General features: G+C 44.9%; 1 non-coding gene across 1 annotated transcript; it reads right to left on the minus strand.

Moving 5' to 3' along the window:
• Positions 1-476: 476 nt before the first annotated feature.
• On the minus strand, positions 477-558 carry trnas-cga (transfer RNA serine (anticodon CGA)). The gene has a single exon. It is a non-coding gene; the product is annotated as a tRNA-Ser (tRNA).
• Positions 559-10,218: the final 9,660 nt, after the last annotated feature.

The following is a 10,218-nucleotide window of genomic DNA, read 5'->3' on the forward strand; positions in this document are numbered from 1 at the left end:
CTCTACCATAAGTGCACTGTATTCAAATTGCTGATTTTTTTCACTGTGAGGTCGAAGAGACATAAATGTGTGGACAATAGCTCCGAATACATCAGCTGGGTTGCACCTTTGCTTCTCCCCCCGTCTCAGTCTTTCCATCTTTACCCTTCTCTGCTGGTGTTGCAGGTTCGATCATCCTTGGCCGTTCAAGAAAACCTGAGAAGTCCATCAGGGGAAAATTCAGAGAGTCAAGAGACAGGGACAGGGAGAGATTAAAGTACAGAAACAAATCGGATAAATATCAAGCTTTGCGAACGAGCAGAATTTAAGATGGAGCTTGGTGGAGATTCTTTCACGTGCCGTGCAACTCTGCAAGAGACCATTGGCTCCGAATTAAAAGCATTTGCCACGCTGGATCATCTCTCTGAGGGAGGGAACACGGTCCGTCAACTCCAGTCCTTATTTGTTTGATCATTGAACAAATCTATAAGAAATAGCGCTACGAGCAGGATTCGAACCTGCGCAGGAAAACCCCATTAGATTTCGAGTCCAACGCCTTAACCACTCGGCCATCGCAGCTTTTCAAAAACAGAACAGCTACTGCTACCAAAAGGGTGCAACCAATGCAGAATTCGGTGCAACCCATCGCCGATCGGCCATCCTGCGATCCATCCAATCACTTTTTCTATTCCGATGCACAGCAATGTGAAGTTGTACACTAACTATTTCATATCAACAATATTAGCCTCTCTTTACCACATTCGTTTTGAATGTGCGACTTGTCATGCCAAGTGAGACTTTTCAGAATTAATTTCTCGAAAGTTACATTGTTGTCTCCCTCGGCATCCGCAGATTATCCACTCTACCACAAGTATAACAGTGACGACACTTCAAAAATACCTCATTGGCTGTTTTGCGCTTTGGGAGGTCTTGAGGTCGTGAAAAGCGCTTTATAAATACAAGACTTTCTTTCTTTTTATACTGGAATAAAATTACTGATGTTTTCACTATGAGGACGAAGAGACATTAATGTGTAGATATTATCTGCGAGTTCATCATCGGGGTTAGATTTTTAGTTTTCCTCCCGTCTCAGTCTTTCGATCTTTACCGTTCTCTGCTGGTGTCGCAGGTTCGATCAGCTTTGGCCGTTCAAGGCTGCCTGAGAAGTCCATCAGGGGGAAACACAGAGAGACAGAGACAGAGAGAGATAGAGAGATAAAAGTATCGAAAAAACCGAACGTCAAGTTAGCAGCATTTACGATGGAGATTGGGAGATATAGAATCATAGAATCGTCACTGCACAGAAGGAGGCCATTCGGCCCATCGAGCCTGTGCCAGCTCTCTTTCAGTGCAATCCAGATCGTCCCATTCCCCCGTTCTTTCCCCGGATACCTGCAAATATTTTCCCTTCAAATACTTATCCAATTCCTCTTAGAAACAAGGATTAAATCTGCTTCCACCACCCTTTCAGGCGATGCATTCCAGATTATATCCACTCGCTAGTTTAAGAAGTTTTTCCTTTTCTCGCCTTTGGTTCTTTTGTCAACCACCGTAAATATGCGTCCTCTGGTTCTCGACCCTTCCGCCAACGGGAGCAGTTTTTTTAAATTTACTTTATCTAAACCCGTCATGATTTTGAACACTTCTATCAAATCTCCACTCAACTTTCTCTGCTCGAAGGGAACAACTCCATCTTCTCCAGTCGACCCACGTAACTGAAGACCTCATCCCTGGAACCATTCCAGTAAATGTTTCTGCACCCTCTCTGACGCCTTCACATCCTTTATAAAGTGCGGTGCCCAGTTTTGGACAGTTGTGGAACATTGTGAAGTTCCCTTCACGTATCTTGATATTTTGCAAGTGACCACTGGGCTCCCAGTTAAAATGATCTGCCGCGGTGGAGTATCTCTCTGAGGGAAGGAATTGCAACCCGTTATCTCCAGTTCATATTTATTTGAGCATTGAACAAAACTTTACACAATAGCGCCGATAGCACGATTCCAACTTCTGCCGGAATACCCCATTGGGTTTCAGATCTAACGTCTGAACCACGCGACTACCGCAGCTGCGAGCGCCTTTGATGCACGGCTGTAAATCAGAATGAACAGGGTACTCACAGGAGATTTGTGAGACTATATGTTCTTTCAGACAGGTTTCCAACTGGACACATGCAGCCGCGACCGTCCGGACGTTGCTGTTTCACTGGTAGAATTCTCACCTGCCACCCTAGGAGACGGGGATTGATTCCCGGCCGATGAAGGAGCATTTTCTTTCTGCACCCCTGAAAAGAGATAGATTCACATTCAGCTTCAATCTGCACACCACGTTGAGACATTTTCCTTTCCCTATGTGGTGTTGCGTCGACAAATCCTCTGCATTCGAGCCACGAAACGTCAAACATGCTCAGGAATTAAGTCAATCCTGTATTCTGCAACGCTGAAAAGATGTGAAAAAGAAATGAATGAATTTCCACTGAAAATAGTGACACAGGAGTGCTCGTCCAGGAATTTGAACCCCGGACCTCTCACATATCAATTAGTGAAACGCCCAAAGTGAAAACCATAATCCGAGACCAACGAGCCGTCAGTAACACAGCCGTGCAACCAGTCGAAAGTTTCCCTGCTCCCCACAACCGATCGCCTATCCTTTTAGACCGCTCTGTCCATCCAATCATCGAATCATAGAATGATTACAGCACAGAAGGAAGTCAATTCGGCCCATCCAGACCGTTCTATCTCTTTGTCAGAGCAATCCAGTTCGTCTCATTCCCCCGCTCTTTCCACGTGGCCCTGCAATTTTTTCCCTTCAAGTATTTATCCGATTCCTTTGTGAAAGCCACGATTGAATCTGCTTACACCGTTTCAGGCAGCACGTTCTAGATCATAACAAGTCTCTGCGTAAAAAAGTTTTACTCATTTCGCCTTTGGTTTCTTTTGCCAATCACCTTAAATCTGTGTCGTCTGGTTCTCGACCTTTCTGCTAATGGGAACAGCTTCTCTTTATTTACTTTTTCAAAACCCTTCATGATTTTGATCACTTCTATCAAATCTCCTCTCAACCGACTCTGCTCTAAGAACAATCCCAACTTCTCCAGTCTGTCCACGTAACTGAAGTCCCTCATCCCTGAAACCATTCCAGTAAATCTTTTCTGCATGCTCTCCACGGCCTTCACATCCTTCCTAAAATGCGGTGCCCAGAATTGGACACAATACTCTGGTTGTCGACGAACCAGTGTTTTATAAAGGTTCAACATAACTTTCTTGATTTTGTACTCCATGCCTCTATTTATAAAGCCCAGGACCACTTTCTCAGCCTGTCCTGCCACCTTCAAAGATGTGTGCACATATGCCCCCAGGACTCTCTATTCCCGCAACTCATTTAGAATTGTATCATTTAGTTTATATTGCCTCTCCCCATTCTTCCTGCCAAAATATATCACTTCGTACTTCTCTGCATTAAATGTAATCTGCCATGTGTCCGCCCATTCCACCAGCCCGTCTGTGTACTCTTGAAGACTATTATTATCCTCTTCACTGTTTACTCCAATTACTAGTTTTGTGTTATCCGCGAATTTTGAAATTGTTCCTGTCCGGACAAGTCCAATTTATTAATATATATCAAAAAGCAGTGTTCCTAGTCCCGACCCCTGGGAAACAACACTGTCTACCTTCCTCCAGTCCGAAAAAAAATACTTTCACCACGACTCTCTGTTTCCTGTCATTTATCCAATTTAGTATCCATGCTTTTATTCCATGGGCTTCGAAAAACTCAATGAAGTTAGTTAAACACGATTTGCCTTTAACAAATTCGTGATGGCTTTCCTTTATTAATCTACACTTGTCGAACTGGCTGTTATTGTTATCCCATATTTATCGTTTCCAGTAGCTTCCCTGCCACCGAGTTTTAACTGACTGTCCTGTAGTTGCTGGGTTTATCCTTGCACTCGTTTTTAAAAAAGGGAGTAACATTTGAGATTTTCCAGTCGTCTGGCACCACCCCCATATCTCAGGACGATTGGAGATTATGGCCAGCAACTCTGAAATTTTCACCCTTACTTCCCTCAGAAACCAAGGATGCATCCGATCCGGACCGTGTGACTGACCCACTTTAAGTACAGCCAGCCTTTCTCGTACCTTTTCTTAATCAATTTTTATCCCATCCAGTATCTCCACGACCTCCTCTTTTACTGACTCTGGCAGCTTCTTCTTCCTTGGTGAAGACAGATGCAAAGTACTCATTTAATACTTCAGCCTTGCCCTCTGCCTCCGTGCATCATCTGCTTTTCTGGCCCCGAATCTGAATTTCGATTCCGATGTGGTGCAATGTCAAAAAGCTGTGGTTGCAGTAACCAAAGAACGTTATTAAATTAATTAATGAAACTAATGAAATTCTGTGAAAGATGAATAATTGTTGTAACCGATAACTTTGTGCTGCAGACTCACGGAAATACTAACATGGACAGTGAAACCTTAAATAAGTTTTTGTGTTTTGTATGTGATGCACTTTCACCGTTTTCCACTTTCCAGACTGCATTTAAGGGTCTGGTTTCAAATATTGATAGTTTATGATACCTGAAATTTGGTACAGCCGTTGTTAAAGTTAACAGGAAGGAACAATAATTGGCCCTTCTTTAAGCACAAGTTGACGCCTGGAGGTTTATCCGAAGCAAGTTCCTCAAAACTATGTTTTCATGCGGGAACTGAATTAGAGCTTTTTCACGTAAAAGGCGAACATGATGAGCATTACACTACGGAAAACTCAGCACACAATTTTCGCAGTCCCTCAGTGTCCTGCCCACTGTTAGCTCAGTTGGTTAGAGCGTGGTGCTAATAACGCGGGTTCGATCCCCGTACGGGCCATCAGTAATTTATGACATTATTTGAGTGACTTTGAAAATCCTGACTTTCCAAACAAGGAAATTCATGCAAAATTCAGAAGGAATCGTTTTTGGAATAGCATTCATCACAATGTTTGTTATACCTTTGCCCCTGGGGCGGAGAAAAAAAAATCTTTCCGCTCATTTTTCATTTATCCTTCATTTCTCACTCACCTTTCGGTTCTCCATCTCTTTCTGTCTGTCTCTTTTCCTATCTCTCCATTTCTTTCCATTTCCGGGACCATTCTTCCAGGTATGCTGACTGACAAACATTACAACCTGTGTCACTCAGTGTCCGGGTATGTTCACTGACACACATTGCAATCTGTGTCACTCAGTATCAAGGTGTGTTCACTGACACACATTGCAATCTGTGACACTCAGTATCCGGGTGTGTTTACTGACACACATTACAATCCGTGTCACGCAGTATCAGGGTGTGTTTACTGACACACATTACAAACTGTGTCACTCAGTATCAGGGTGTGTTTACTGACACACATTACAAACTGTGTCACTCAGTATCCGGGTATGGTTACTGACACACATTACAATCTGAGTCACTGAGTATCTAACAATGTGAAGCAACGAGTTTTATTCCCGCTGTGATATCTCTCTGTCGGTTTGCTGATAAACGTTTAACTCGGGGCCTGTTCCCTTTAACGGTCACAAGCAGTTAGAAACAGACAGAGCGGAGATGAGGAAAAGGCATCAGTTTAGGAATGAAATGCTTCAAATCAAATGTTCGGCGGCGCTGAGAGAGGCAAAAAACAGAGAAAAATGCAGAAAGAAAGAAAGCTAAATAAAGATGCGATCAATATTTCTCATCCTTGATGCTTCTCTGCTCCTTCCCCAAGCCTCCAGCGCCGGTTAATATTTCAGTGTAAATTAATGCGAGATTCGACCCAAAGAATGAGATCCAAACAACCAAATTTTGCTGAAATTCGGAATTGAACTCGGGACTTTCAAATTTTTGCATTCTCAACTGAGCTGTATCGGCTCCATCCCAAGTTCGACTGTCTGGCACAGGCCTGGGACTGTGCCTGGGCGTTTCCTGCTCTGTGGGGCTCAGTACCACTCCGGGTGAGATCAGGAAACGCACCCCGGACCGGAAACTGTGGTTTTCCTGTTTTGTGTGGAGCAGGTGAACTGCCTCTGCCCAGTGTGACTGCGTCGATGAGTTTCCAGCTCTGATGGGGAATTGAATCCCTTCCCACAGTCCCCACATTTCCACGGTTTCTCCGTGGTCCGGGTGTCCTTGTGTCTCTCCAGGTTGGATGATCAGTTGAAGCCTCGTCCACACACAGGACACGTGTACGGTTTCTCCCCGCTGTGAATGGTGTGATGTTTTTTCAGGCTGTGTAACCGGTGAAAGCTCATTCCACAGTCAGTGCACTGGAACACTCTCACTCGGGTGTGTGTATCTCGGTGCTTCTCCAGTCACACTGTTGTTTGAAATCTTCTTCCACAGACAGAAAAGACAAACATTTCTCCTTCCACAGTCAAAGGTCGATGATATTCAAGTCCTGATGAATCGAGTGACTCTGTCAGATCTTGACGTGATCTTTGGTTTGAATTTCCCGTCTGCAAATCCTCCCCTTCTAATACCCTGTAAAAGTTCACAAAAGTCATCACTCTAAATACAGGATCGAAATTTGGAACAGACAATTCGAGTTTCTATGGAACTTTCTATCCTCTCTTTTCCGCCAAAGCTGTAAATCCCCGTCCCACACACTCTCCCTCCTCCCTGTGCTGAAATCCAAACCCATCCCACCATCTCCAATATTTCTTCCCTCCACTCCCAGTTTTCTCCCTCCCTCTCCTCTGATTGGGTTCAGTTCTGCACCCGCTGTGGGCAGAGTGAGGATAAAATAAATGAGGCAATGCTTTTCTCTCCTGGTCACTGAGACCCTGAAGCCCCGCCCACTCTTTGTTCCTGGTCACTGGGACCCAAAAGCCCCGCCCACTCTTTGTGACCGGACACTGGTACCCTGAAACTCCGCCCACTCGTTGTTCCAGTGCCAAGATGGCCGCGCATGCGCCAAGATTCGACCATGACTTCCGCTCGCAAGATGGCGGCCAGTCACACTGATTTTCGGACGGCTGCGGGTCGGGCCTGTCACCGAGGTGCAAACACTGGGCCTGTGGACTCGGATTTATGGCCTCAAGACGCCATCAGGTGCTTGTGACGCTTCTCCGCCTAACCATAGGTCCAATTACTCCCCCGTCTTCTCCCGGCCTCCGACTCGCCTGTTCCTCCGCAGTCCTTCGCCACTACTCGCACTGCGCATGCTCAGAGCACAGCCCGGTCCTGGCACCGCGCACTGGACTCCTGTATTCATTGATGGGGCACATTCTGAGGCACGGGGGACTGTGGGGAAAGGCCCCGCCATTGAAAGCCGGAATTGGTGAACAGAAAATTAATTATTGTCATCCCATCGAGGTTGGTGCCAGGGAAGCAACAAACATAATAAATAAATAAATTATACAGAAACCTGAGTGCTCAGCCCTTCCCCATGGTGCGAAGTAAACTGGCCGCTACTTTTCCGTTAGTAAGTCGCAACTCAGGCCCGACCCGCCCAGTCTGGTTTAATTGCGAAATGTTCTCTCACTCGAATTCAGACCTGTCATTCTCAGGGAAACTGACGATGTCTCATTTGTTCTGTGCCCTACCCGAGAGCCAGTTAATGGCTTTAATAAGCTGGCAACAATTTTTGCAAAAGTGGAAGGAGGTGAAAAATTCCACGAGCGATGCCTCAATACACAAGGGACCACGTACACTGTGACACCAAATCGAGGGCAACTTGCACTGGACACCAAATCCGGGAACAACTTACACTGAGACACCAAATCCAGGGACCACATACACTGGGACACCAAATCCAGGAAACACTAACACTGAGACACCAAATCCAGGGACCACTTACACTGGGACACCAAATCCAGGAAACACGAACACTGAGACATCAAATCCAAGGACACGTGGACAGGGATACGAAATCTCGAGACCACTTACACAGAGACACCAAATCCAGGGAACACTTGCACTGAGACGCCAAGTCCAGGGATCATTTACATTTGGACACCAAATACAGGGATCAGTTACACAGTGACACCAAATCCAGCGACCATTAAAATGGTGACATCCTTTTTGCACGTTCTCCAGTATCTCTATATCCATCATATAATATGGAGACCAGAACTGTTCACAGTACTCCAAGTGTAGTCTAATCAATGTTCGAAACAAGTTTAACATAGCTTTCCAATTCTATCCCTCCAGAATTGAACCCGAGTGTTTGGTTTGCTTTTTAATGGCCATTTTAACCTGCATCACTAATTTTAGTGATTTGTGGATCTGTGTCCCCAGATCTCTCGACTCCTCCACCCCATATAGACTCTTATTATCCAAGCATTATGAGGCCTCCTTGTTCTTGTTACCAAGATGCTCCACTTCATCCTCATCTTTATTAAAATTAATTTGCCAATTACACCCCCATTCTGCAAGTTTATTAATGTCTTCTTGTATATTTTTGTAGTCTTGATCAGTATCAGCTTTACCCCGCCCCAAACTGGTGTCATCCGTAAATTTTGAAATTGTCCATCCGATTCCCGAGTCCAAATCGTTTATATAAATTGTGAACAGTCGTCCCAGCACCGATCATTGTGGAACACCACTTTCCACCTTTTACCAGTCTGAGTAGCGACCTTTAACCCATACTTTCTGCTTTAGTGCAGTGATCAAGAGAAATCTCTTTACACAGGGAGTTGTGAAATTGTGGAAATCACTTCCAAAGTTCTTTAATGACAAGTTCTCCTCATGTTTTTATCCAAGACATCACACAGCCCAGTCATTTACTCCAAATGTTGATGCAATGGTTCAAGCTAAGAGGTGCCAGGTATCGGGAGCAGCAGCAGCAATAAATAAAATCTAAACGTAAGTAAGTACCAATATAGTTAATCTTCATCTATTTCCAGTTTAATAACTTTTGCGGAATGTGGCCCAGGCCAAGTGCCATGATATCAGATCAGGCTCACCATCGAAAATGAGTTTGACACCCCTGAGATGGACAATGTGAACCGAATTACCCTCATCCACTAACCCAGCAACTTCTTCAAAAAACTCAAGCAAGTTTGTAAGACACAACCTTGTTTTTCGGAAGCCGCGTTGAGTATCTCTAATGGCTCCTTCTCTTTCCCCGTGGTCAAAACAGCATCGCTTAGGATCCATTCAAGCATCTTCCATCTGATCGATGTCACACTGATGGGCCTGTCATCCCCAGTCTCTGATTTGTCCCCTTTAATGAAAATGGGAACTACGTGAGCTACCTTCCAATCTCAGGGGACAATCCCTGACTCTATTGAGCTGTTGAAGATACAGGCAAGGGGCTCACAGACCACCCGTCCCATCTCTTAAAACACCCGTGGGTGAATATCATCTGGACCTGGAGCACAATCTATTTTGAGATTTCGTATTTTATCCAAGATGACATCACTTTCTATTTTAATATTTATGATGTTATTGTCGACAGCGCATCCCACAGCTGGAATCTCAGCATCAATCACAGGAGTGCAGGCTGATGAGAAATAATCATTTAACAGCTCTGCCATAGTCCGGGAATCTGTCCTGAACTGTCTTTCGGTGGACCTAAACTATCTTTCATGGTCTTCTGACTCCCGACGCAGCTGAAAAGGCGTTTGCTTTTATTCCCACAATTGTGCACCATCTTCTTTTCCAATGATCTCGTAGCTTCTCTAATGGCTGCATTTGACCCCCTCGATTGTGGGTGATATTTGACACTATCCTTCTGTAAACTGAATTGATCCTGATCTGACCTGAGTTAAATGTAAGACAGTTCGGGGAGTCAGGAATCATTCACCCTGAGACCTAAACTAACAGGTAAAACCCCAGACGGTTCCTTCGTAAGGTTTCCTCTGGTTCCTCGGCATATATTTGTCAGGATGCCGAAACCCAGCTTTCTTGCAGTCCACTCCTGGAGGCCCCACTCCCTGAGCCTACAACCTTCAGCAGTGTCAGTGGTGGAGTTCACAAATGAAATGAAACCCTTCGGAATGCGAAAACAAGTTTGCGTTTCCAAAATAAAAGGACTGACATTTATTGTGGAAACAGTCTGGTGTTGCTCACTGCAGAAATATCCATGTCAGAGTGAAGCGGCTCTCCTGCAATCTTTGGACCCTGTCTGTCGAGGAGAATTCTGATATCCGTGAAGGCAATCTCAGGTTAAATGGTGGAAGATCGGCCGTGCTCAGCTGCCCATCGAAACCGTGCATTTTTTTGCAGACGAAACAAAAATTTGAAACCAGGAAATACGAGACCATGAATCTTAAGGTAAAAGTTTCCCTAC

This window comes from Heptranchias perlo, chromosome 20 (assembly GCF_035084215.1).
Source record: "Heptranchias perlo isolate sHepPer1 chromosome 20, sHepPer1.hap1, whole genome shotgun sequence".
Classification (NCBI taxonomy): Eukaryota; Metazoa; Chordata; class Chondrichthyes; order Hexanchiformes; family Hexanchidae; genus Heptranchias; species Heptranchias perlo.